This window comes from Phalacrocorax carbo, chromosome 10 (assembly GCF_963921805.1).
Source record: "Phalacrocorax carbo chromosome 10, bPhaCar2.1, whole genome shotgun sequence".
Taxonomy (NCBI): Eukaryota; Metazoa; Chordata; class Aves; order Suliformes; family Phalacrocoracidae; genus Phalacrocorax; species Phalacrocorax carbo.
Window position 1 is genome coordinate 12230008 of NC_087522.1, and position 26796 is coordinate 12256803.

General features: G+C 37.1%; 1 long non-coding RNA gene across 2 annotated transcripts; it reads right to left on the minus strand.

Moving 5' to 3' along the window:
- Nucleotides 1-1856: 1856 nt before the first annotated feature.
- Nucleotides 1857-26711, minus strand: LOC135315210 (uncharacterized). 2 transcript variants are annotated; one of them, XR_010374660.1, is made up of 3 exons: nt 26086-26711; nt 4529-4641; nt 1857-4164 (listed from the first exon to the last, which is right to left on the minus strand). It is a non-coding gene; the product is annotated as an uncharacterized LOC135315210 (long non-coding RNA). The 2 variants fall into 2 exon arrangements; XR_010374659.1 differs by having other exon boundaries at nt 1857-4641.
- Nucleotides 26712-26796: the final 85 nt, after the last annotated feature.

Consider the following 26796-nt stretch of genomic DNA (forward strand, 5'->3'; position numbering starts at 1 on the left):
AGTTATATTTCTATTGAGGTAAACAGAACATAACAGAAAAAGGTGGTATTTAGATCCAGGCTGAAGGCAAGGCAAAACTTCAGACAAAAGTTTGGCTACAGCTATTATGAGAACTAGAAAGAAGACGTGCCAGGGGAGGTTTAGGTTGGGTATTAGGAAAAGGTTCTTCACCCAGAGGGTGGTGGAGCAGTGGAACAGGGGCCCCAGGGAGGCAGTCACGGCACCAAGCCTGCTGATATTCAAGAAGCACTTGGACAAGGCCCTCAGAGACATGGTGTGAATTGTGGGGTTGTCCTGTGCAGGGACCGGAGTTGGACTCGATGATCCTTGGGGGTCCCTTCCAGCTCAGGGCATTCTATGATTCTATAATTCTAAACTCGCGAAACTCTTCCAAGATAGAGAGAAAGAAGATAGAAGAAGAAAGCAAAAGTGTAATCAAGCACTTCACATACATTAATTTTAGATTATGTAGAAATTCAACTAATTTTTGCAAAAATCTCATTACATCATCCATGACATCCTGTATGATGACAAATATACAAGTAATAAAGTAAGTAGAAGTAAATGTACTTGTATTCTTTTCTCTAGAGCTGCATTTTTACAAGTAAATGAATTACTTCAACAAGTTCAGTGGCTGCTGCTATTGCTGGGTGTTGTCTTCATGCCAATTTGGTAAGATATCTGCTGCAGTGAGAGGTGTTGAAGTAATGCTTTTGCCTCTAAGTATTTCCACTATCACCCCTAAATGTCACATCTTTTATGTACTGGAATCCAGGGGTCTTTCAAAGACCCATTCAGAGAAAATTATGTAAAGCAACATATTTGAATAGTGCCCAAATGCATGCAAGTATTGTATATCTGGCATGTTTAAAATACATGGCTGCAATGTTTGAAGAAAAAGGAAATCTTGAGCAGAATTTAAACCAACACTCAGATCCACCATCCAATAAATAATGACACTTCTGTTGGGTTTAAAGAAAGGTGGATCCTATAGGCATTGGAAGCTGCAAGATTCAAAGGATGCAGCAAACTCTAATGGCACTGGAGAAGCTTATTTGAAAGTCAAGATATCCAAAACATTTTGAGTTACTAGAAAAATAGCATTTTCCAGAGACTGATGGGAACCAAAACTTTTTAGCACAACTGGAGAGAGCTTTTAGCAGACAAGCGAAATATTGAGGAGCATGCCAGAATGGCAGAGGTATCTCTGCCAGTTTGTCATACTCATTATAAATCAGCAGTAAGAAAAATACTTAGAGGGTATTTCTCTGCAGCATAAGCTTTGCAAAGATTCAATATGCTCAGGAGATAAATATACTCAATATAAAATAATTGTTTAAATGAAGATTATTTAATTCTAAATGTTATGTTTATGTCAATAAAAATGAAAGCATAAAATAAGAAGTATCTAGAGTTAAAAGGTAGTGATTTTGGGGGCCTTATTCTCTCCTTTATGGCACTTCATATGCATATTTACTTCTGTGCAAACTGTTAGTAAAACTAAGATTGCCTACTCAGTATCTCTGACAGTTATTTGCACTAATTTTACCTGTTATCTAACAGACACTCTAAATACCACAAGGTGAGACGTGACTTTTACTTGTTGATTCCCCTTTGCAGTTACATATGTAACATTATATGTGCATTTATGCATGCTTATGAGACAACTGGAATTTTGCTGCTTGAGATTTAATCCACTGCGTAGTTTTGTCTGAATGATGAACTATTTCTACTCTCAGTTTAAGATGTAAGCACCCAGAATGCTCAGTCATAATGCAGGGAAAAACCCAACATTTAAATATTGTAATGTAATATTGTAATGTAATTGTAATGTAATAATAAATAAGTCACCAAAATATAATTATTAAAGTTTATTAAGGCCTGAGGAAGGTCAACATTCAACTGATGTTCGCAGTGAATGACTTATTTTCTTTTTTCAAAACATCTGGATTCTTACAAAAATCCTAGATTACAAAATCATTACACTTAATACTTACTTAACAACATACTACTACAAGGAGCGATAGGAATTACAGAGAGCAGAATTGATGTTAAAGCCTTGAAAATAATTAATTTATACAGCTATCTTATTGTAACTCATAAGGTGGTTCACATGTAAACCTGATAATGTGAAGAGAAATCTCTGTTTTACAAGGAAAGTTCAGAACTTTTGCAATTCAGTGGTTTTGCAGAATCCCTCAGGCAGATTATGTTCCTTAAACTATCATAATCAGATATAACTGTCATGTCTCATAACTCTCTCAGTAGCAGGTGAAAAGGCTGACTAACTGCAAATGCTTTATAACCATTAACTATTGGTAACATCAAATAAGGCCAACCTTTTACACACTGTACTTTTTTTCATGCTAGCCACATCTACAGCTTAGGTCGTAATTTCTTATGCTAATTCCTCAGAACAAAACCTGGGGGAAAACTACTAGAGTTCACTGCTGAGCATGTGAAATTAAGCTGCGGTTTGTTAAAGTTTAATATACAGAGCTGTCAACTGCAATGACTGCAAAGCCAACATTCCTTTGGTTCTGCAGCCCCGTTATGGGACGGGCACTGCCAGCTGAGTTGTAGAGCAGAGAGACAGATGCAGTAAACTCTTTAACCAGCTTGCCAAGAAATTCATCTACTGGGCCTCTCCAGCTGTGGTCAAACACTTCAGAAACAGCTGTGATAATTTTAAGATGTTACTACTTTTACTAATTATTTACCATCCTCAAGTCCCAGTAAGTGAAATGGACTTCCTGAGCCAGTTAGCTTCAGTTGAATCACCTTCAACAACAGTTAAAGATGACTGAATTCATTATGCCACTATGTTTACGTTGAAAGGTACCTGCAGTCTAGTCACATTAAGACACCTAAGGCCACAGAGCGTACCCGACAGCTCTGTGGAGCGGGTATGCATATACTCCGTGCAGAAAGAGGTTATGGGAATAATCAGGGAGTAGAATTATCAAAAATTTTGCTAACAGCAGGCAGAGATCATACTGGGAGTTATGCCCAAAAGGGTTAAAACTTGGTTAAATATGTAGATTTGTCACAGAAATAACAAAAAGCACATGCTCAACAGGCAGGCTGCTTTCCTGCCAACATCAAATCTCAATTCCAAGCCTTTAGGTCATTCCAGTATTTCAAAGAAAAAAGTTGCCAGACCTTTGTTTTTTAATAAGGACAATACAGAACACTGGGCCGCAGCTTAATTTAAAAAAAAGTTTACCATGTTTACACTGGAGATACAAAAGATTTCTGTTCTATGCTCTCTTCTTTTTAATAGTTAATGTATTGTTAATGTAAATCATTCTACAGACGAAGAATGGGTCAAAGTTTATTTTCTAAGTTGTTTTGAGTTTGGCTTTTTTTTTTTTAAGAATTGCTATGGTACACAGAATTAGCCAAACTAAGACCCAGGCTATCATATCTGGATATTGGATACAGCAACATAACGTCTAGGAATACTTATTTAGACTATTTAGATGCTTGGATTAAGTGCCAAAACATTAATCCTGTGCACAATTTGAAGCTTAAAATTTCTTTCATTCTCAATTATTTTTTTCATATGCAAGAAATATTTAATGTGATGAGATTACAAGCAGATACAATAAAATGTACACTGGTGTAAAATTAGAACAATTAAAATTGTCTTTTAGTATTTTTTTCTTCTAAATGTTCTATTGTACATCAATTAGCATTCTTTACCTCCCCTTGAACCAGCATCTTCTGACAAGATCCTTGTCTGAAGCACCCTTCTGATCTTTTTCAGTTAAGTTCTGGGAGTGAAACAAGGAAAATATTATCCTTACAGAAAAGGAAATCACCTTCTGCCACATTAATTCCCTGAACTGGGATAACAGAGAGGCAGGAATCTGAAGCCAGGATCAAGATGACTGTTCCCATCAGGAGTAGCTCTTAGACTGACTCAGCCAGATATGCAAACTGCACACTAAGGGTAGCACAAAAGAGAGCAGAAGTGATGTTGCTCCAATGCCTTTGCAGAAAGTTTACTGTGTGAAAGTCAAAAATAACTTATGATGCTGTTATTTTCTTTGAAACTATAGCAGGAAAAAAAAAAGGTTCTGTCTTCAGGGGTGACAAAAGCCAAACTTATGCTTCCAAGCCTCTAGCCTTCTGTGTCATTAGAAGACACCATCTTTTTATCTATGAAGAATTATCAAATAAGACTTGGTTGTTATTTTGAGTGATGAAAATTGGTAAATAAAGCATGTAGAAATGGATTATTCTTAATGCATCAAGAAATAAGCTGTGATATACAAGGCTTGATGCTGCTCAAGACCTTTATTATGTGCTCAATGTGATTTTTTAAACAAACAAACAACCTCCCCACCCCCCAAAAAAAACCCAACAAAACAAACTACAAAATAATGCTTTAGAATTATAGAAAATAAGTTTGAAAGTGACTGCTGGAAATCTCTACTCCAATCTCCTGCTCAAAGCAGGACTAACGTTGAAGTTAGAGCAGGTTTCTCTGGAACATGTCTAGTTAAGTCTGGATTCCACCCACCCCAGCCTCTTCTGGGGAGAAAAGCACCCTCAGTGTCTCCTTGCATGCCTTGTTCCAGTCCCCAGGTCTCCGAGGTAGTCCTCTGCTGGTCTCCCTCCAGTTTGTCTGTATCTCTGGGAAGACCAAAAACAGACAGAGTACTGAGATGCAGCTTCACAAGTGCTGGTGACAAGGGGAATAATCACTTACATTACCTTCCACAGAGCCAGTCGTTTTCATCACAAAAGCCATCCAGGTTGGTCAGGCACAACCTCCATGAGCACCTTGCCTTCTGAGACCTATGTATGTTCTCATAAAACTAAGCTATGAAAACGCCAATTATTTTAAATGTTTGCAGTCCAATAAATAACATCTATATTAATTTGAGATATACACATTATAGGTTTGTTATGGAAAACTTTAAGACACATTCACAACCTTCTTGTCAGTTTATCTTATGAGCAAACACCAAATTGTTTAAAACACACCTGGAAAGAAATGGAATAGGCTTTTGTTGCATCCATTTTTCTCATGTTTCTGATTCATAATCAATGTGAGATTCTTCTGCTCTGAGAAGTATTGACTATATATTTTTAAGTTTTATATAAAGCAGCTGCTGACTTTGTAACTAACCCTTCTACTTAGAAGTTATGTGGTGTGTCAATTCTCATTTTTTGTATTTTATTCCACTCTAACACCTGTTTACATACTCTGCACAGAAGCAACAGTCAGGTGAGTAAATATTGTGTGGAATGTAGAATGCCACCCATACAGCTTGTAGGTAAAATACTCAAAACTGTTAAGAAACTATATTTGAAACAGCACATGTCACGATGTGGGAAATCTATCCCTGTACAAAGTATGAATCCTGGTTGTGGTTATGAAATTGCTGTATCATTAAATACCTCAGAGGATGTGAAGTCAACCATATGCTGTCAGGGCTGAGTCATATGTGTCTCAGACATGGGACTGTGAAAAACATCCCACCCTAGCAGCTCCCAGTCAAGAGGGGAAATAAAAGGACAGTGGGGCGCTTGAGCCAGACAGCAATCAATTCACACAAACTCATCCTGCAAGCCAGAGTTTAGAGCTATGGAATTTCCCAAAAAACTGAAAGGAAGATCAAATGTTACGACTGGACCTCAAAAGCTAAAGCATTTGGGAAATGCCATGAATCACAGAGACAGAAAATTTGTGCACAGGGAAGAAACAGTTAGGCATACTTTGCTAACTGTGGGCCAGCCAAGTTAGAAGGAAACTGGCTTCAGAATTCTGACACAGACATGCATGCAACATAATTTAGAAAAGTTATGTACAGAAATGGATGACACGGAGTGCACAGACTATGCCCAAAACAACATTCAAAACCAAGGAAGGGAAGTATACACAGTATTTTAGTGTTTTCTCATCTGTATGGTATTTTGTTCCAGCTAATACAACGAATCATTGATTTTATGGAATTTTTACATCAGTGCTTGTCTACTTCAACTATCACATGTTTCTAAGAGGTGAACTGTAAACCCTGGGCGAGTAAAATGGGGGCTAAAGGAAAAGATATGCTTAATCTTTCAGAGAACCAAGGGACACAGCTGTCAGTACTCATCCTTGGGGTGGGGGGAGCACATGCAAGTAGCCACTAAAGTCTCACATTTACCAAGGAATAGAAGAGAAATAATCCTGACTGGAAGCTGAACCAGAGAGAAACCTGCTTCCAACTCTGATCAAAAGGTATACGGGCTTAGAATGGAATCAAAGCAATCCAGTCCATCTCCAGCTGAGGGGACATTACCAAGCCTGTGACAAGCCCGTGTTTCTTCTCACTATTGCACGAGTTGAAAATTGCAGGTCGGTTGTCCAATTGTCACTTTCAATATAAGCTAACATAGTTATGATGATTTTAGGAAACTCTCCATGCAGTCATACTTACAAATGGCTCTTCACTACCTGAGCGCTCTTCATTAAATAACTAACAGAATTTGAGCTGCTACTTGTTTATCTCGCTATTCTTCCTATGTTCTTAGCCAAACACTAGAGGAAAATTTCCTGCCTGAGACAAATACTTGTTCCTAATGAAAATGCATTTTCTTTAAAATATTGTAAAATTACACCCCAGCTACTAAGCTGGAATTTCAAACCATTTGTAGATATACCGAAAATAAGATAAGGACAACGTTCAGAGCTGTTTTCTTAACATATAGGTAACTAATTCTGTCCTTGACTTCTTTATTCATAAGAATAATTTGACTGCAACTTTTCAGGATAATAATTTGCATTTTTAATATTTTCAACTCCTCTTCATTATAATGCATGCCTAATGCATTCTTAGAACAAAAGTATGAGGGTGCATTGTCACCGTCGTTTTATTTTCTGGGTGGAGAAAAACAAGAGGCAACTTTGTGCTAATGTGTGATTTCCAATGTTCAAGTTAAAGAGCGTCCAAATAGCTTTGACTGCCATGCACTTCAAGGCACTGGCAAGCCATCATGCAGTATTCTTCCAAGATTTGCTTGATTTCCATAGTGGTGAATCATGACCATAGAAGAAGCTGTGTGAATGTTGGGGTTTTATTCTCTCCACACAGGAAACAATAAAACATTAATAAAAAATAAGGTCAAGAGATAATTATAGGACTGTTCTTCAGTGAGATCTAAGTGGCAATTTTTTCCACCTGGGACACCCAGTCAAAACATTTGTTATTGGAGACCTTGCTGTGACTCACATGCTAAAATTCCAGGTACAGATTTAACTCCTAACTTTCTGACAAATTTTGACAAACAAGAGAAACCCTTTAAGTCACCAAATCTGAAGAAGTTGGGTGTAACTCATTCCAGAGCATTCTCTCTTCTCTTGGGCTTATTACTTAGAAAAAAAAGTTAAAGTATGGCAAAAATCCTTGCTACTTAGCTCATAGAAAATTCAATGTTTTGTAACATTAGACATCAAAGCTAATGAAGGAAGTATTAACATATATAATGAGTTTGCATTACCACAAATTCTGACACAGGGATTACAAAATCTTTGTCTTTTCTTTTGGAAGGCATTTCAAGGACTGTCACCAGATTCATACTAAATGAGAAGATCCACAAGTCTGCAAACAAAATTACTCATCTGCCCAAACTTCTAAAAGAAAACCATTCTTTAAACTGTATGGGGGGAAAAAAGACAACTGCTTGCAAGATCTTGCATCTACAATGCATCTCCAGAAATATTTCCTTTACAGCATTTCACATTTTTACTTACAGATATAAAATCAATTTTTATTCCAACTATATATAGGAGCATACACATTTCAGTGTAGTATAGGAGATGCTCTATCAAATCCCAACCTCATACTCCTTTCTTAAAAGAAAAACAGAATTATGTATGCACATATCTTTTTAATTAGAGTAAAATAGCCTACTCCTGCTACTAGTGCTCAAACGAGTACAGGATGCATTTGCTTTTTTTTTCTTAACGAGTATCTGTTTGAGAATACATTTGAATTGGAGGCTTGAATCTCAAGGGAGAAAAATGTGGAAAAACAAAGATGAGTGAAATATGAGCTCAGATGTCTTTTGGAACTCTGTACTCATTTAGAAAAAAGCCCTTCACTTCAGGATGGCAAAAGTAATTGCTTTGTACTAGCTTTCAAAAAAATCTGTCTTAAAGGATAGATAGTCAAAGTCAGGTATGAAAACATTACGAAATGTAAGATTTTTGTGCAACATTAGATATCACCTTCTTTGTCTTGTCTATTCAGTAATCCAACAAAAGGATGATTCATCTCAAGGCTGAGCTGAACAAAAAACCCATACCTGTCCTTTGGAATATTTCTATCTGTTTCTTAATATTTTAATTAGTAAGAATTTGTGAAGGACATTAAAAACCTCTCTATTCCAGCCACAAACTCTGTAATAACAAGTCTCACAATACAATGGTAAAAATAACACCAACAATTTAATGATAAGCATGAAATCTTTGGGTATTTTGTCAGCCAGTGTAACAGAATGCCTGGAATTCCATACTGTGAAATGCCTGAAACCAACCAAAAAAACCCTGTAAGGTGGGTTTTTTCCATTAATCATAATAATTATTAAAAGCAAATCAAAAGTAACAAATGCAAACAATTACTATGTAGGATCAACCAGCAATTAATTGCATGAAGTTTCATTTCACAAAGAGATGGCATACGGTCTAAAATGTTCACTTCACTCAAATCTAAGTAGAGGTAAACTATTATACATGTAAATAATGTCAGCATATTATGCTGTTACTAAAAAAAGTAATTGGCCCAGTGATGATATGCGGAATGTTGTGGACATCTAATGACAAATTGGTTAGCACAAAAGGCATTAAAACAAAAAAAAAAGTAAATAACCCCCCAAATGAAAAAAATTCTGATTTTCACTCCAGTTGTACTAATGATGAAATGAATGCTGGGAGTCAACCTACCACAGACTCATCTTTTACATATTTCTGTTAAAAACATCAAAACATAAGGATGTAACTGGCAGAATTTCTATCACTTATCATTGTCTTGTGAACATAACAAACCGTATTTATAATAGATGAAAATCTTCTCTCCCAATGACTTCAAAATATAGCTCTGTTACAATACAAATCATTATTAATAAAAACAAATTAAATTAATTGGATATAACAGATTATTTCATAAGATTGTATACTGCTATATGTCCTGCATGTCGCCTTTTAGCAGTATTAGCGTGTCCTTATGAAATTCTAGACAATGCATTATAAAAAGAGGGTAAGATTAAAGTGCTGATCTTTCTTAGCAATGGAATCCTATCAAGATATAATTATGTTAAGCAGCCCAGTAGCTAAACAAAATGCTGTATAACACACATTTGTTCTGGGTAAATGTTCCTGAAAAAGAAACAAATTCATCTCCATTCCAAAACAATTTACACGACTTACAGCAATAATTGAGTTGGTTTAAAAAAGTTATATAACCTAAGGTTTATTTGCAGGTATTAAATGTCTTCGATCGGTATCTTTCTTATCTGTTGGCATAACTGTAAATTTTCACTTATCTAAACTTAATGGTGAGACACAAGAATTGTAATTCTTTCAAAATAGTATTTAGTTATGAGAAGTAAGAATGCTAGGTAGATGAAAGCTGAACTGGGCTTACATGCTAACTGTTTTCACACCTGACAAGATGCCTTTTATAAAGTGGCTTGGCAAAAGTAACTGTAATGGTAGTAATACAAGTGCGGGTATGTTTAGTTTTCTTTAGTCTCACTGCCCACACATCAATAATTCCTTCTGACAAACACATCTGCTTTTAGGCAGCCAACACCGCAATCTGCAGTTGTGAGCCCACTACTAGGCAGATCACCACCTTTTCTAGTCTTTCTGCACACTGACACAAAGCTTAAACTCAGCCATCCTTCCTGGACTGCTGTGGGCAGGTTTATGCCACACCTGCAACTAACCTGGGATTTCAGAACCTCGCATTTATTCTGAAATAACTGGGCAGCAATCTAGACTGTTCAATTATTTCTTCCAGCCACTCATGACCTACTGATTTTGCATATTGACTCAGGAGAGATTACATTGACTTCTGTCAGAACTGGACCGAACAGAAGAGATTTGTTTATTTTTTAAGTTTCAATATCATCGCTGTCAAGCTCTGAAATAATTAGGGAAACTTAGCTAATGGAGGCGTAAAAGAATAACACACAATTTATGAAAACCAAGTGAAAGAATAAGGAAGAAGCTTTTCTGTTTGGGAAAAAAAACAGTAGGAAAAGAATTAAATAGCAAAAAAATAATGAGAGCGCATGTGTGTTGATGTGTTTCATAAACGTGCTACTGTCTCATTCTCCAGTGTTGCAAATCAAGTGTTGTTGACTCACAATCATTTCAGAGTTTGTTTTTGTTTTGTTTTAAAGCGAAGACAACAATTCTGGAATTGCTTTTGTTTTTGAAATGGGTCTATGCTGGTTTTTTTAAATCGACAGATGCTTTCGTATTCCAAGAGGCCCAGAATCAGTTATTTCATTTAAATTAGTCCATCCATTTCAATATACATCAGGACTCAGACATCCTGTGGATACCAGATAGCCCACCCTCCTTATCTGAAATGATTTAATTTTTTCCCCTTTAGTTACACCTTGTTTTTTCAGATAGAGTTCTGGTTTTGATATCTGCAAACTGTGAGTCAGTTATCAAATTTATCCAAAAGATAATACAGCAATCATATGGGGTTAGACAAGATTGGAAAGCTTATTGTTTCTCATTTTTTTCAATTATATAAAGTACTTCAAAACTGTGCATTACAGACCTGAGTTCTAGCAAAGATTCATTCCCAAGAAGACAGTGAATAATAATGTAGCTGAGGAAGTGAAACAGTTCAAGATAGGCTAGATTGTCCCAATCTAGTCTGAAAAGAAAGATCGGAAAAAGATTAGGACGTCCACAGTAGGGTGTCAGTTCCTGCTCCACCCAGCCAGTGCATACAATTTGACCTGCAAGTGCTGCTGCACACCATATACCTGTAACTACAACTCATGTTGCAGATGAGCAGGCATTGGGCTCCCTGGAGATAATCATTATCTGATGACTTTAAATTATTATTCTGCAAAACTAGCAGGAAATACATTTTCTGAAACACCAGTTACAAAGGTGAAAGTACCATAATTGGGTTTTAAGTACAGTCTTACAGCTTGTGCAAAGAGTAAGGCCTGGGTGGACAAAATGATTTAGTGTGGTTGGATACTGAAGTCCAAACTCTGCTGATCCTTTTAATCACCTGACATCTGTAGGAACCTAAAGTTATCACCAGGACAAAGTTCCCTGTGCATCTAAACATTTTTCAAAAGAACTCAAGCTTAACATCTATGAATCAAAGGCAAATAAATAAACAAATAAAAATCATCCCCCCCCTTTTTTTTTTGAGAAAGACAGATAGTAAGGAAAAAAAAAACCCCAGATAAATAGACCATATGTATAATCTACCCATTCAACTGTCAGTCCTATTCAAACACCTGTTTTTATTTAATAATATTCAAAGTAAGCATTAACCTAATAAACAGCCTTCAGTAGACTAAAGTTTTAAAGTTTCAGCTCTTGTCTAGATGAATACTGAAATATAACAATCATAAAAATGTAAAAGTAAAGCTGTAACATTTCAAATAAAAGATTTCCTATTTCCAGTGGACATACATCTGTATTAAGTGTGTTTGCTGTTAACAGGAGCTGATGAGACACGAATGGATTCAGCATTAATTTACAATCGTTTCAAATGTACATAATACAGAATATTATGCCCAAATCAGATGAGAACAGAAATCTCCTTAGAAAATACATGCTCAACAATTTACATTAAGTTGGGTTTTGGCACCAGAAAGATTCCTATGACCCAATTTCCACCTGCTTATTGGCTTTATATACCATCCAAAGTAAAGTACCAAATGGGAAACTGCTAAGTGAAAGGTAACAAAACATGAGTTTTTTTAACATTTTGCCATGTGTATGACATTATTTCTCCACTTCTGAAAAAAAAATTATGGGTTAGGAAAGTGATGGAGACTGCGTATATTACAGTTCTTTAGGGAACTGCGAGTTAGAAGACTGATTCTTATTTTGACAATTTATAGCAGCAAACAAATAATCACAAAAATTGATTACAGTTAGTATATAGATCCCAAGATTTATATATCCCTGCTTGTGGGTTTCACATAATTAGGAGGACAAGAGTGAACAATTCAATATCAGGTAAGGTAGATACAAATATTAAATTCAAAGTCTGTCATTTTCAAACAGATGGCTTCCTAATGGTTTGGTTTACTGAAATAAAATATTGCTTAAGGTTGTCAGGGGAAGATAGTTTAACTGAAGCTGTATTTAATCATTTGTCATTGTATATGTGCAAAATAGTTCAAGCTAACTCACGGTAAGTCAGTAAATTTCATGCTGCAAATGTGACACAATATTGGCAAGAGTGGCCAATTTATAAAAGCGAAGTTATAAAATTTCAAAGAGAATATTTCCCCAGGAGGTAAAACTGATGTCCTAGAATTCTGTGGAGAAACACACTGGTGACTCTCCCTTGTGTACAGCCTTTCAAAAAGCTTTACCTGAGTCTCTTTCAGCCTCCTAAGAAATGTCAATAACCAAATCCATTGAAGCCACTTAAATTGCACCTGTTTGCACAAGGCTTGAACTCTAATTTGTTGTCTGAAGTTGATTTAGTTTTCAAATATCTCATTAAATACCATTATTTATTAACCCAGTCATTTTGAAGATCTATTGGTTTACATAGGCCTATGCAAAAGTAAAATTAAGCTCCACCCTAAATACATTTGGTTTGGGTGTTCTGTATATTAATTTTGTCTTTTTATTAGAATGCATTTAACAAAAAGCATTTACTTACATAGTATATACAGAGTCCACAAAGATGCAGTTTAGAATTTTTAAATGGAAGTCAAAGAAATTAAAGCATGCTTTTGGGAAAGAAATATTTAAAACAGCATATGCTTGTAGTAAAAATTTTCAGGAAGGTCAAACCAACAAATCTTTGGAAACCCTGGGCTTAATGTCCTAATTAGATCATCCTGAAATAAAAAGTAACTTTTTACATCCTTTGGCTCTTCTGCATGTGAGGATGAAATTTTCTTAATTCCCATTTATTAATTACGTATTTTGAGGCCTTGTAAGTGTTGAGAATCAGACTGTCAAGGAAAATCTGCTTTATACTTAAAAATTCTTTAAAATAACTTTTCCTACCTGTTAGCTTAAATCAAAAGGAAAGCTTGCTATTTAAAAACCACTCTGATGTTTTAACCACACTCCCATTTTGATGTATACCTTTATCATAAGGGACCTCATGCATAACATTCTGAACTCAGAGTAGTGAGTTATCAATCACAAGGTCCAATTCTGTTGCATATGTCCACCCACAAAATCAAAATACTTTAGTGTTTTCATGGGTGATCTATCATACAGTCTGATAGTTTTTATTGTAATGGGAATAGCTCTCCTAATATGTAGCTATTCCTTTACAGAAGATGAACAATTCCTACAATACAGTTTGTAGCATCTTCTTATTCCCTGATCTTGGAAAGAGTCTTGATCCCATTTATGCGACCTACACAAAAGAAATTAACTAAAGATTACTTTAAAAAAAGGTACTTCTAAGTGTTTTTACTTTATATTATCAAATTTCCTTTTTGTATATTTAAGGAGAAGTAACCTTGAACTGAAGCAAGCATGTTAGGCAGTGTTTCAATGCTCCAATTCTGTTAGTCTTGCTCAATCACACTTATCTTTTCTATTCCCTCCTTTCTTTACCTCCAAGGCTTCACAAGGTGTTTAAGTTGCTTCCCATCCACGCTCCATTTCCAGCAATATCTTTTGTCCCATTGCTGCACAAAGGGCCAACAGCGCGGCACTAGGACAGGAAATATTTCTTTAGAAGTTCATGTGATAGTGAAGTTACGTGCATGTCCACATCCCACTACTTCTGCTAGGTTTCCATGGGTACGAAGAGCAAAACCTGAAACTGGAAGCAACTGAGTCCCTCTGTTTGCAGCAACAGTACAAATCATATTCCTATACATTCAAGAATAATCTATGTCAATGCACAACCTTCTTACGTGATAGTGGGGTGGCTGAATTCCTGCATGATGACCAGGGCCTGGAAACTTGAGGCTGCTCTTACCTGTCTTCAGATCTGCTGGTTCTTCCAGGTCAGATGGCCTATAGCAGACACCCACTATAATGTCACCTTTATCTGTCCTTTCTTTAATCCTAAACCATAAGCTCTCAATTGGCTCCTCATCCAACCCCAGACAGAGCTCCATGCATTACAGCAGCTGTCTCACATAAAGGGCAACTCCCCTGCCTCGTCTTCCCATCCTGTCCTTCCTCAGGATCCCATACCCCTCCACTGCAGCACTCCAGCCATGGGAGCCAACCCACCATGTCATCGTGATCCCAGGAACATCACAGCCCTGCAACTACACGCAGATCCCCAACTCATCCTGCTTATTCCCCGTACTGTGTGCACTACTATAAAGGCATGCCAGGAACTCACCTACAGCATGTTGAGTTCCTGGAGCAGGTTTGGGGGATTTCTCCATAATGGTGCCTCGTAGGCACTTCCTTGCTGACATGCAAGTGTAAGCATGCAAGAGAAGCTCTTATTCCTCTTTCCAGTATTTTGTTATCCATTCTTTAGAATGAAACAATGACATCTCGAGAGGGCAAAGATGTTTCTTGAAAAATGTAATATCAACAGTACAAGGAAAAAGCAATACCTAGTTGACTTTCTTGGTTTTTTGTAGTTTCATTTATGTTTATGACGTTCCTGGTTTTCCAAAACTCTTTCCTTAGCAGGCAGATTATTAAGGTGCCTCTCAGCTTTTATAATCTGTTAACAAATTAACTTTCTTTGCATTTATAGTGATTTACAACTGATGGCAAAATATAAAGAAGAAAAAACCAGCACTATTTACTTTGTGTCCTTATGTTACATTCTTCCCTTGCTTCTAGTGTAGAAGAGCATATACCATCTGCCTTCTCTTGTACTTTACCAAGAATCAGTTATTATTCAGTTTTTTCACAGTATCTCAGAAGGTAACAAACTTTCCAGACACCCATATTTCTCATTGACATACTACAGATGCAGAAGCAGTACTTCCGAGTCAAAAAAAAAAAATTAATTAATTCAGGGGCAGAATTAAAACCCTTGAATGTGACATGCCACAGACTCGAGCTTTTTACCACAGCTACTATTTCAGACCAATTCGCCTTTGGGCACCTTGGGTAAGATTTCTCTCAAATAAATTGTCATTTAAAGGTAAGATCAGTTTGTTCTGACCATTGCTTTTGCTCTGCAGCTGACAAGAAAATAGCTGGGCAGCTCCAGAAGACATTAATTCTTATCAGACAAAACCTGTGTTAGCGTGACATGAACCATCCTCCAGAAGGGTTTGTTCCTGTTGAAACTGATGGGTAGCTTCAACTAGATGAAGCTTTAATTAGATGTTTTAGCAAAATTAATCCTCTTATATTTGGAATATGAGTACTTCAGTCTTTTATTTAGAAGTAGATGTTTAAGTGTTTCTTATCCTCAGAAACAATAAACAAATCAATGCAGAAAAAAAAATTTTGGCATCTCATTTTGCCAATTTGAAATTTTGAAAGAAATACAAACTTTGCCCATCACAAAGCTTATCCATGTCCCACACCTACTACACAATGGCTTGGGGGACCTGAGGGAGGGATTGCAAATTTTGTAACTTCTCTCTCATTGATATCAATAACAGTTGTTACTTCTGCCTTCAGGACAAGGGAAACAATGTGAAAACTAACAACTGTTCACCTTTTAAATTGAGATTGCTGTGTACATGAAGATTCTGCAAGCTTTTAAACAGAAGCTTTAATTATGTTATTTCTGTTTATAGAGGTGATTTTCCGTTGCAGCAATCTAAGACTGCAATTTGGGAAAAAAAAGTCAGTTGAAAGTCAGGAAACTATAAATGCTAAAGTTAGCCTGCACAAAAATCCCTCTCTTACCATACACATTCAACATTCATATCATAGCAAAGTATTTATTTAAGTGTTTGTTGGTTTTTTTATTTTTAATTTACAGTGTGATTTATGTATATTCAATTTGGCTAAATTAATTATTTTTGACCACATTACATTTAAGTAATGACTTGCTTGAGGTGCTTCTATTACAGAGGCGAATACTGCACTTTGCAGGCAATGCATATAATACATGAGGAATTATATCTGAGAAAATTAAAAGTAGTTTTTAGAGTTTGCTACCTTTCTTTCTGAGACCTTTTCTGAGACTTTTTTTCTAGGCTCAAAGAACTCACTCTCTCTGCGTAAATCATGTAATTTATTAGTTTCTACACTGTGTGATTTCTAAATCCTAGACACTTGCAAGCCAGCCTTATAAGTCTTCTCCTGGAGATATCTGTCTCACCAACAATATTCTTAGCTGGCAGAATGTACATAATGTTTTAAAAACAAAACAAAAAACCCCCAAAACTTTACTTTTTACTTAGAAGTCTTAGTAAGTCCAAACAAAGCACAAGAGAAAACACTGTATTAGTTCAAACTTAAAAAAAATCAATATTGAAAATGAAATTAATGTTGACATTTGCATTAAAAAAATAAAACTGTAGGAATACAAAGACAGCCTAAATGGAAGTTGAAATAAAAAAATAAATTGAAGAACTGTTTCTTCTTTGGTATGCTCTCTGTCCCTCACATAAACTAAAAAGCAAAGAAAAAAAAAGGGGGGCAAGTTAGATTGTTACAAGATCTACTCAGGAGAATTCAAGGGGAAAAAAACCCCAAACAACCCCCCAACAAAAACAAACAAACAAATAAAAAACCCCAAAACATAAAACCCACAAATTCGACTTATCCCTATTTTTATTGTAATCAGAGCAATAGAAATAAGTTGACTGGAGTTGAGAGTCTTGGTCTATCTGTTTTGGAAGACTGAATGCACTAGATATGAATGGAAAAAAGTTAGTATGTCCAACAACACTGACCACATGAAACAGGATAAAGCTTTCTTTTTGTGTTTGCATGAGGCTTTAAACTATATCAGAAAAATATTTGAAGAGAACTGTAGCAGATACTAAATGTCACTTGAAAGCATTTTTGCATATTTATTCAAGGAATAAAAAAAGTAATGCCTTTTCTTACAAGTACCAAGATGAAAAGGGTATGTTGTTCCACAGGCCTCCATTCCTACACAAATACACACTTAGCATTAACCAAGAAAACCTGGACTATGATTTCAAAGAACAGCTGTTCTAATTGTTCTTTTACTTCATTTCCCCTGTTTCCTCCCAGCTGGAGTATTCCTATGCAGTATTCAAGCTGCATAGAAAAACAGCTTCTGCATAGCAGTGTAATTACACAGGTTACATTTAAAGTGAATATTTATCTGCTTGAACTCAGACATGGTTTCATTGTTTACTGTAGTGAAGACATTTCAAAAAATAAGAATTTGTCTTTTTTGCCTAAGGCAGCTTCCCAGAATGAACATCTATATGAAATCTCTTACACAGTAACTAACTTCCACATGCGCAATGACTTAGTACGCATTGTTCAAACTAACATTCTCGTTGAATGAACATACATTTCTAACTTCATGCTCTCTGTTGGGAGCTTACAATACCAGGAAAGGCTGCATTATGGGTCTTTTCAGGACAAGAAAACGGGGTGTGTGGAAATCATTCCATAAACTAAGACACTATATATTAACACCATCCCTATACACTTTGTGTCCTGGTTTCAGCTGGGATAGAGTTAAGTTTCTTCGTAGTAGCTAGTATGGAGCTATGTTTTGGAGTTTTGCTGGAAACAGTGGTGATAATGCGGAGATGTTTTAGTTGTTGCTAAGTAGCACTTACACTGGTCAAGGACTTTTTCAGCTCCCCGTGCTCTGCCGGGTGCACAAGAAGCTGGGAGGGGGCACAGCCGGGACAGCTGACCCCAACTGACCAATGGGATACTCCATACCATATGGCGTCATGCTCAGTGTATAAAGCTGGGGAAGAAGAAGGAAGGACATTTGGAGTAATGGCATTTGTCTTCCCAAGTAACCACTACGTGTGATGGAGCCCTGCTTCCCTGGGGATGGCTGAACACCTGCCTACCCATGGGAAGTAGTGAATGAATTCCTTGTTTTGCTTTGCTTCCACGCTCAGTTTCTGCTCTACCTATTAAACTGTCTTTATCTCAAACCATGAGTTACCTCACTTTGACTCTTCTGATTCTCTCCCCCGTCCCAGCAGGGGGGAGTGAGTGAGGGGCTGCGTGGTATTCAGTTGCCGACTGGGGCTAAACCGCGACAACTTTGTTAGAACACAGAATAATACAGTGTAGTTGTAACACTGAGGAGACAGAGGAAATAGAAAGGACAAAGATGGTAAAACATGGTATTTCACAGTGAATGCAGATCCTGGAATGACTTCAGAAAGACAAATGAGATGGAATATCTTTAAGTGTGTATGGTCATAGCTATCAAATGAAATGGAAGAAAACTATCATACCTGGTTTTGTCAAATACTTATTAACAGATGGAAAAACAGTTAATTCCCCGTGTATTTCCTTTATGGGCAAAGCTCTCAACATCCTGAGTAAATAGTCGCTAAATCCATATAAGCAATAATTTTCATAAGTGATAATGCCTCACATAAAATACAATATACTCCTGGATCTTAACCTAATTCAGTCTCAGAGTACTAATATCAGATACATAACTATTACCTCCATATTACAGATGGAGAAACTAGAGACACAGATGGATTAAAGTGAGTTGCCCAATGTCACATAAGAAACTGGTGGCTAAGCTGACAGTGACAAAAATCAGATTATCGAGTGCTGTCCTACCAGGAAAAAAAATTATCTGTCTCATAAATAACAGTTAAGAAGTGTTCCTCCACTTTGCCAACATTGTGGATAAATGTTGGCAATGTAAATGTGTGGAATTTGGCGTAGAGCCTCTTTCCTTACAATGTGTCATTCATCCTCATTTTTAGCATTTCAGTGGCTGCTCCTTTTAGGTGGCTACTAAAAGGAAGAAAAACAGAACAAAACAAAATAATAAAGTACCCTTATATTACACTAATGAAACATAAGAGTTAAGCAGAGCATCCTCTTCTGGCTTTGAAACAGTAAAAACGTTCTACAATACCAATCAGATTAAGCGCTGGAGTCAGTCCACCCCCAGGATCTATCAAAACCTTAAAATTTTGTGTTGGAGTGGTTTGGTTTTTTTTTTTGGGGGGGGGGTGGGGAGTGGGGGGTGGGTTTATTTGGTTTTTTTTTGGGGGTGGGGAGCGGGGGGGTAGGGGTGGGGGCAGAATGTGAAGTTCTCTGCGATAAGATTTTATGGTAAACCGAAAGAAGTGCTAGTAAAATTGCCAGAGCAATTACTCCGTATAGAGCTAGCAAAACCAGGAAATGCTTGGTGTACTGTTTCTCCTCATAATGCCATAAATCTTCACAGGTTCACTAAAGAACTACCCTCAGCTAGAAACTTTAGTTAAATATGATATTAAATTCACATTTACAAAACACTTTAAACCTATGTAGGTTTGAGTGGCTGAGCTTTACTCTATGCACTGTCCAACCCTACATAAATTAATGTCCTGAGATATACCCCAGAAGTTGTCTAATGAGTAAGTTAAAATCAGAAGAATTTAATCTGTCAGGAAGAAAGAATGTCAGAACTCTATCTGAAATTCACAAAAACTAAGTCTAAACTAATTAGCTTAACTTGAATGAGCTTTGCTACAGCACGACGAGCATAAAAATGTAAAATTTTCAGGAGGGAGGTTTTATCCAGCTCGTGGCTAAATACAGGTATCCCAGAAAAAATAATCTTGAATCTCTGACATTGGACTGATTTTTTTAAAATACAAAATAAATCCTCACATTTTATTACCACTATGGAAAAAAAAAATCTGTGTTTAAAGCCACCATTATCTGCACTGATTACTCAATTTAGATCTTAATAAATATTATCTACAAGTTATATGCATTTTCAGAAGATACTTTATTAAAGTCTCCCAGCCATAGCTATTTACATACGAGTTCCAACAATCAAAGAAGATTCTTATCTTTTGAGAAGGAGACTGTGTGGCAAGAATTAGAAGCACTGTGAAAGCAAGTAGGGAATCCCTTAAATTGTCTTATTCTACACTAAGTTTGAAAATACATTTGTGAACTGTTCAGGATAAGTTGTATGCTGCTATAGAATCCTCCATAGAGCAGCAGAAATACAAATGAACTAAGGGAAAAGAGACAGCCATTATTCATATTTGTTACAAATACCATGTAAGTGCATATAAAAGCACAGATCAAAAGGTTTGCAGATTCCCACCAACCATGCATTTCAATGTTAAAATTAAGATAAATATCCCAGGGTGGAATACAGACAAATCACACTGTGAAGAATTACTATAGCTTCAGACAAATGATTTCTAACTGCTTTTCAGCTTCCAAGTTTAGGATTCTGTAGAATATGATATTCAGCAGCATGTACTGCATGAGAATTGGGCATTGTACAAGAGAACTTCTGCAGCTGCTTAAACTCCAAGGCTTTCATTTGTAGCTCCCAGTCAACACAGTGCTAAAAAAAAAAGTCTTTCAGAGCATGAAAGGTGCAAGACAGTTGCAGACACGTGAGTGTGAGCTGGATCCCAGAGAAGTACATGAACCGGCATGTCTGAATATGATTAAGTGTCAAGCAGTTTTACAGTGATTTAAACAGGGCTCAAACTTCAGGAAATGAAGGGGGACTGGCAGACTGCTTTTGAATGTGGCATATTATTTAATCACTAAGCCATTAACTTCTTCTAATGAAATATAAGTAAAGCACTCAAAATTTTTAATTCAACTATGTAAATTCTCTAGTTGTTCTCCTCTGTTTGGATATTTGGAATTTTATAAGGGTTGTTAAGTTCCTGCTTTGGTTTTATTATTAAGCAGACACTGTGTATCTACGATTATGGATGCTTTAACTTATTTATATTACCCATTTTTTCCATTCCCATTTCCAGTACTAATTTCAGTTACCTAAAAGCCAGCCAGAGCATGCTAAAATGGATCCACCCACCCAGAGAGATCAGTGGCATAGTTCAGACTTTCTCTTAGGATCATTCACTCCGATTTTTATTCCACAGAAAAAAGTCTGCAACTTGGCAGTACTCTGTCAGTTCATTATCTACAATGACAACACTGTGCTTCTTGCACTGCAAGCTTTGGAAATTCATCGTGATTTTTTTTTTTTTTGAATGTGGATAGATCTTAGTAAGGGTCTTCTAATCTACAGAGTAAACATCTATGTCTGTTAGGTTCAGAATATACAGAGCATGAGCAGCAATGGAAAAAATTTAAAAGCTAATGCAAGAGTCCTGCAAATTTTTCTCATCTACTAGAAGTCCCTGTGTTTACATTTCACTACAGTAAACACTTTTACATTTTGTTTTTCTAGGTTAGATTATATTAAACCTGGAAACTTGAGAATCATCTGACCATTTTGCCAGACACAATGCTAAACGTATCTGAAATGCAAGTACCTTTTAGCATTTAAAAAAGGACAGAAAACAAGTTTCCTGAACATGAGTTAACTAGCACTTCAGCTACTCAGAATACTAGACGAGTGTCAGCTTCCTGCTATTTTTTCCCAGAAGTTTCTACAGTTGGGCTGCTAGCAAATATAACTTCAGTCAGATTTACAGGCCAAAAAGATCATTTACTCTGTTCTGTTTCCCACAGTATTGAGATGCCAATGCTTGGCCTTATTCTTCCTGTTCATATCATATACCCATTTGACTGCAGTCATCAAATACTTACATTTACAGCTAGACAACAGTTTCGTATTTTATTTTTAGATTGTGCCTTGCAATGAAATCAAGCCCTTCAAAAACACCCCAAAATCAGAATTGAATATAAACTGAATATTCTGTTCAAAGAAAACTGCTAAGACAAACATGTCTTCTTGTAGTGATGCCTCTCTCCAAAATCTCATAATACCTCAGTAATTATCTTTAAACTGAAAAATTAAGCAGAAAAATGGAAAACTTAACAGTATATATAGAATCTTCCAGCTGTCTCATAGAAACTTACAGGTAGTAAACCTAGCTGGAATGCTTGATAAGAAAATATTGCTCACTTTTACAAACTGAAATTAAATTATTTAGTGAGGTGCCCAGGTTCTTATCAGGAATGGACAAAGAGCAAGGAAAGGAATTTGTATAATACAAAGCATTTGGTTCTTTCAGCTCCCAATGTCCATTTCACTAAATGTTTGCATATTGTTAGCATTAAAAAAAAAAAAAGTAGATGCTTTGTAAAGATTTGTGATATAAATACCATACTATTAGCATTTAACAGGAGAGCTATGGGAAATAAGTAGTAACCGTAAAGCTTTAGACTATTACATCCATGTAAACAGTTACAGAACAGGTAAGTGACTGTGTATTAATAGCCCCTAACAAGGACAAGACACCTGAACAGAAGGTGTGATGCTGCTCCAGTGTAGAACATCTATATCCTGCAGTTCCAGCGGAGCACTCAACACTTACAGGCAGCATTAATATAGCAGCATGTTATAGAACAAAACATGAAAACACTTTTATCCTTTATTTTCTCAATCTAGTGTCACATTTAAATCTCCACTAGTCATTTCTTTGTCAAAGGGCATCACTGAACACTGCCTACAAGAGATCTTATTGGCACAAGCCTTTTCAGTTCTATTTAAGAAATATTAGATGTGCAGAAGCGCTCAAAATTCTAACAGTTAACTTCTCATCTTTACTGATATCCTTTGTCCATTTTATTTCAGTATGTTTTAGGATTTTTTAGTTTTTGGGTTAGGTCTTCAGCCTTCAAATGCACTGTTCTTGAGGGTGTTGCACAAGCAGTCTGCCAGTGCCTCCAGCTTTGGCTTGCAGAACTCCTTTGCAGTGGTGGTAGCATGGCTGAACAGCCACACATTGGTTCCACAGTCCTTTGCAGTATATTAAGTAGTCACTATGCAAGATTATTAATTTCATGTTCCATTTCATGTAAATATTCTGAAGGTGGAACTGAAGTGCTCTATCCATTAATACATGGAGATTGCCCAGATTGCCTGAGTCATAAAACAGCCTGTGAGAGGTAGAGAGACTGCAATTTCAAAACACAGTGATAAATCCAGTTCTTGCAGAGGGAAACAAGCTGAAATCTATTTGCCAAAATGAGCAGTGGAGACTTAAATACTGATTACAGTTCACAAATCTACCTTAGCCTGTATGCCTACGTTTGAAATTGTACTCTATGTTCAATTCACAGGAGTATTTTTATCCCAATAATTTATTCCTACATATAAAGGAAATATACCCACGAGTAATACTATATGTAGTGTAAACATTAAACATTTTTCAGAGAGTTCTGAATGCAATAGTACAGCTGTGTTCATGTGTGTGTTTGTTTTCCAGGAATGAGCATTTTAGCAAATAGAAATAGATGAGAATGTGGTAGCCATAGTTAAATTTGGTGTGCGTTAAACTGTTGGAAGTATGCATGGGAAAGAAAGCAGGGAACTACCTTTATTTAAGAAACTGGAATTCAGAACATATCACAACTCTGTCTCATCCAAACTCCTGTAGAAGTAAAGCACAGACCTTTCCAAATTCCTTATTTAAGCTGAGAAAACATCTACACTAGATTGAAAAGCATCTACTGATTGAAAACCCTTCTGTTCCACTAAAATGCATTGGCCTGAGTGCACATTTTCACAAGACAGAGTAAGAAGGCCTGTTTTTTAAGATACTTGAATATGTGTATAAAGGCTTCTAGCTCTTGCTCATAACACACATACCCTAAGATTACATGTCATATACAAAAAAACCCAAAAACAAACCCAGGCAAATTCTGTTCTAAAAATACAGACCTGAGTTTGTGCATTCATCACGCCTTTGAAAATTGTCAGGCTATAACTGGGAATCCTCTCGTATCACTGCATCCTTTTTTTGCCATGAAAAAGGGTGCACTTCCCTCAGAAAAGTGCTGCTTTCTAATTTACTTATCAGACTTACGTGTTGGAGTAGTGATTTCAGAAGCATCTCTTTTACAGATTCCTTCCAAGGTGAAAAAATAGCTCCACCTTGCTAACCTTAGCGTGGTACTAGTATTGAGATATATTAAATTGAGCATCATTCTGTTCTTTAGTCTTTTCATAAACTCAGTTTCTTAAAGTGTGTATAGCTACATTAAATTTAGATTTTAGTATAAGCAAGTACTCATAATCAGCATATTACTACTGCCATCACAAGTCTTAAAAAATGTCTTTCAGAGAAGTTGTAAGGAAAATAAGCATTTGTTGAAAGGGTCAATTTAAAATAATTTATATTTAGTCTAATCCTTCTAGCTCTTTCCTCCACTGAATCTCCATTTTACTTTAGGCACACCCTTTATCAGACTATTCTTCAGCTAGCAATCTGTAAATCTGGTGTTCCTTTCCATACACTTGGCTTTGTTTTTGAACAACTGGACTATGTTTATATATACATATAGTTTATAGACTAATAGATTTCTAAGTGAAGGCCTTTGGATGGGAGCATGATAATAACATTTGTATCTAATGTATTACTCGTATACCATATCAGCATAGGCTGGTTGGGGGCAGCAGTGGGGGTGTGCGTGCTATTGCCTGCAGACAAGACTATATACTGCTTATGTACAAATACAACTATCACTCATTTTAAAGAAATTTATGTAAGGGCAGGGAAATCTAACTTTTCACAGTTTGGCTGAATGTTTTCTGTATTGCATTTATGAATAGATGCATCCCATACAAGTTCATCTTGCGCTGGGACTCACCCATGACCTGCTCTACTGCTCATGGAAGCACATGGCTACCAATAATTATTATCTAGAAAAAAAATATTTTTTAAAGGAGCTTCATGCATACCTACTGAAGCAAAAATAACATCTTAATTAAGAGTATATTTACCCTAGAAATCCCAGCATAACCCACCATCTATTGCTCCTCATCCAATGAAAGTGTGGCAGTATTTCTGTAAAGCACACAGGGAATGTTAGTTTAGTGTAAGTTTAAAGCTGCAACAGCACAATACAGACAAGTGTTTATTCATTCACTAAATGTACTGTGCAGTAACTTGAGGAATCTTCTTCAGTGTACACATCTGATCAGCTGGCAATAGTCTAAACACTTCAGAAGCCAATAATCTTTGATTATCAGGAGTCTTCTTGTGTACGCTCTGAAGCTCAGTTGCAGAAGACAGTTATCCCTGCATTACATTTACCATGATTTGAAGATAGATAACACATCCAGGGTACCAGACATTTTCTGGGCATCATGACAGGAAAGGAAGAAAGGGGGAGGGAAGAAAGGGGGAGGGAAGAAAGGGGGAGGGAAGAAAGGGGGAGGGAAGAAAGGGGGAGGGAAGAAAGGGGGAGGGAAGAAAGGGGGAGGGAAGAAAGGGGGAGGGAAGAAAGGGGGAGGGAAGAAAGGGGGAGGGAAGGGTTATAACATTTATTTTTCCCCCAGATCACTGTTAGCGTTCTACCTTCATCTTGGTTTCTCCACTGAATGGATAGTTAAATTTAGTCCTCCATCTAAATCATCTGAAGCCTTTAGCTTCTTGCTCCAAACCATAAGCTCAAAACAGAGACCAAAAATAGGCTGTTGCACTCCCAGCAATCTTAATTTTATGTGGGATAGTTAATTCTCCCTTAGTCTCCATTCTCTCTTACCTGTCCCCGTTCAAATGCACATTACAGGGACACTCATGCTCTTCCCTTTTACTCTATGCTACCCAATTACTTTTTTCTCCATGTGTCTTGTCTACCAGCAACTTCCTATACCCTGTGCTGTCAATCCTGTGCAGTCTGACACAAGTTAGGACTTCTCACCCATAAATGCTTGAGATAGATTTGAAAATTACTGCTTCAAATCCAATTTTAACTTGCTTTCTGATAAAACAATGAAGTGCTCAATCACCATTGATAAGTGATCATTGTCAAGTTTAAGTTTCAGTCAAAAACGTTCTTATTCCTCTGAAGAGGCAGGATTTCAGCCCACCTACCTCATCCGCCTGCTGAGCCAGACTTCTCCCATGTGTCTCCAGTTTCTTCAGGTAGCCTCATGCTCCCAACTTCTAATTTTCTCTCCTCAGTGCTACTCACAAAATGCCCTAATTTTCTCAAGGAAATTCCTCGTTTTCTTCAACCCCTACTTACAGCACTTCTATATATCTTCTATATATTGTTGCTTGTTGCCTCCAACACCGTCCTTCGCGTACCCCCACACAGCTCCCAACTCCCTCCCCCTCGCGGCCAGCGGTGAGGAACAGGCCACTTCTGCCCGCACCACAAGCAGGTACAGCCTTCCACAGGACACCCAGTTACAGTGAAGCCCCTGGCCATTTGCTGAAGAAAATCTTTCACTTCGGCACTGCGGACAGCCAGGTAGTGCTGGCTGTTCTGTGTAGTTGGAAGGCAGAAACCAGAACCCTTAGGGCCGCCGCTGCGCCAGGCGCCCCGCAGCCCTCACCTCAGCGCGTCCCTGAGGGGGGGAGGGGGGGAGAGCGGGGAGAGCGCCGCGCCGCCCCGGCCGCCCCCTCAGCCCGCCGGAGTCGTCCTCCTGCCCAGAGCGGGCTCGGCCCTGAACGGGGGCAGCCGTGCTGGGCATTGATCTCGGTGTAGCTATCACTGCTCCTCCGAATAGAAAGCAAAACAATAGCTCTAAAGCTCAGCAGATTCGTGGGTTTCCTCCCGCCCCGTCCCCGGGAGAAAAA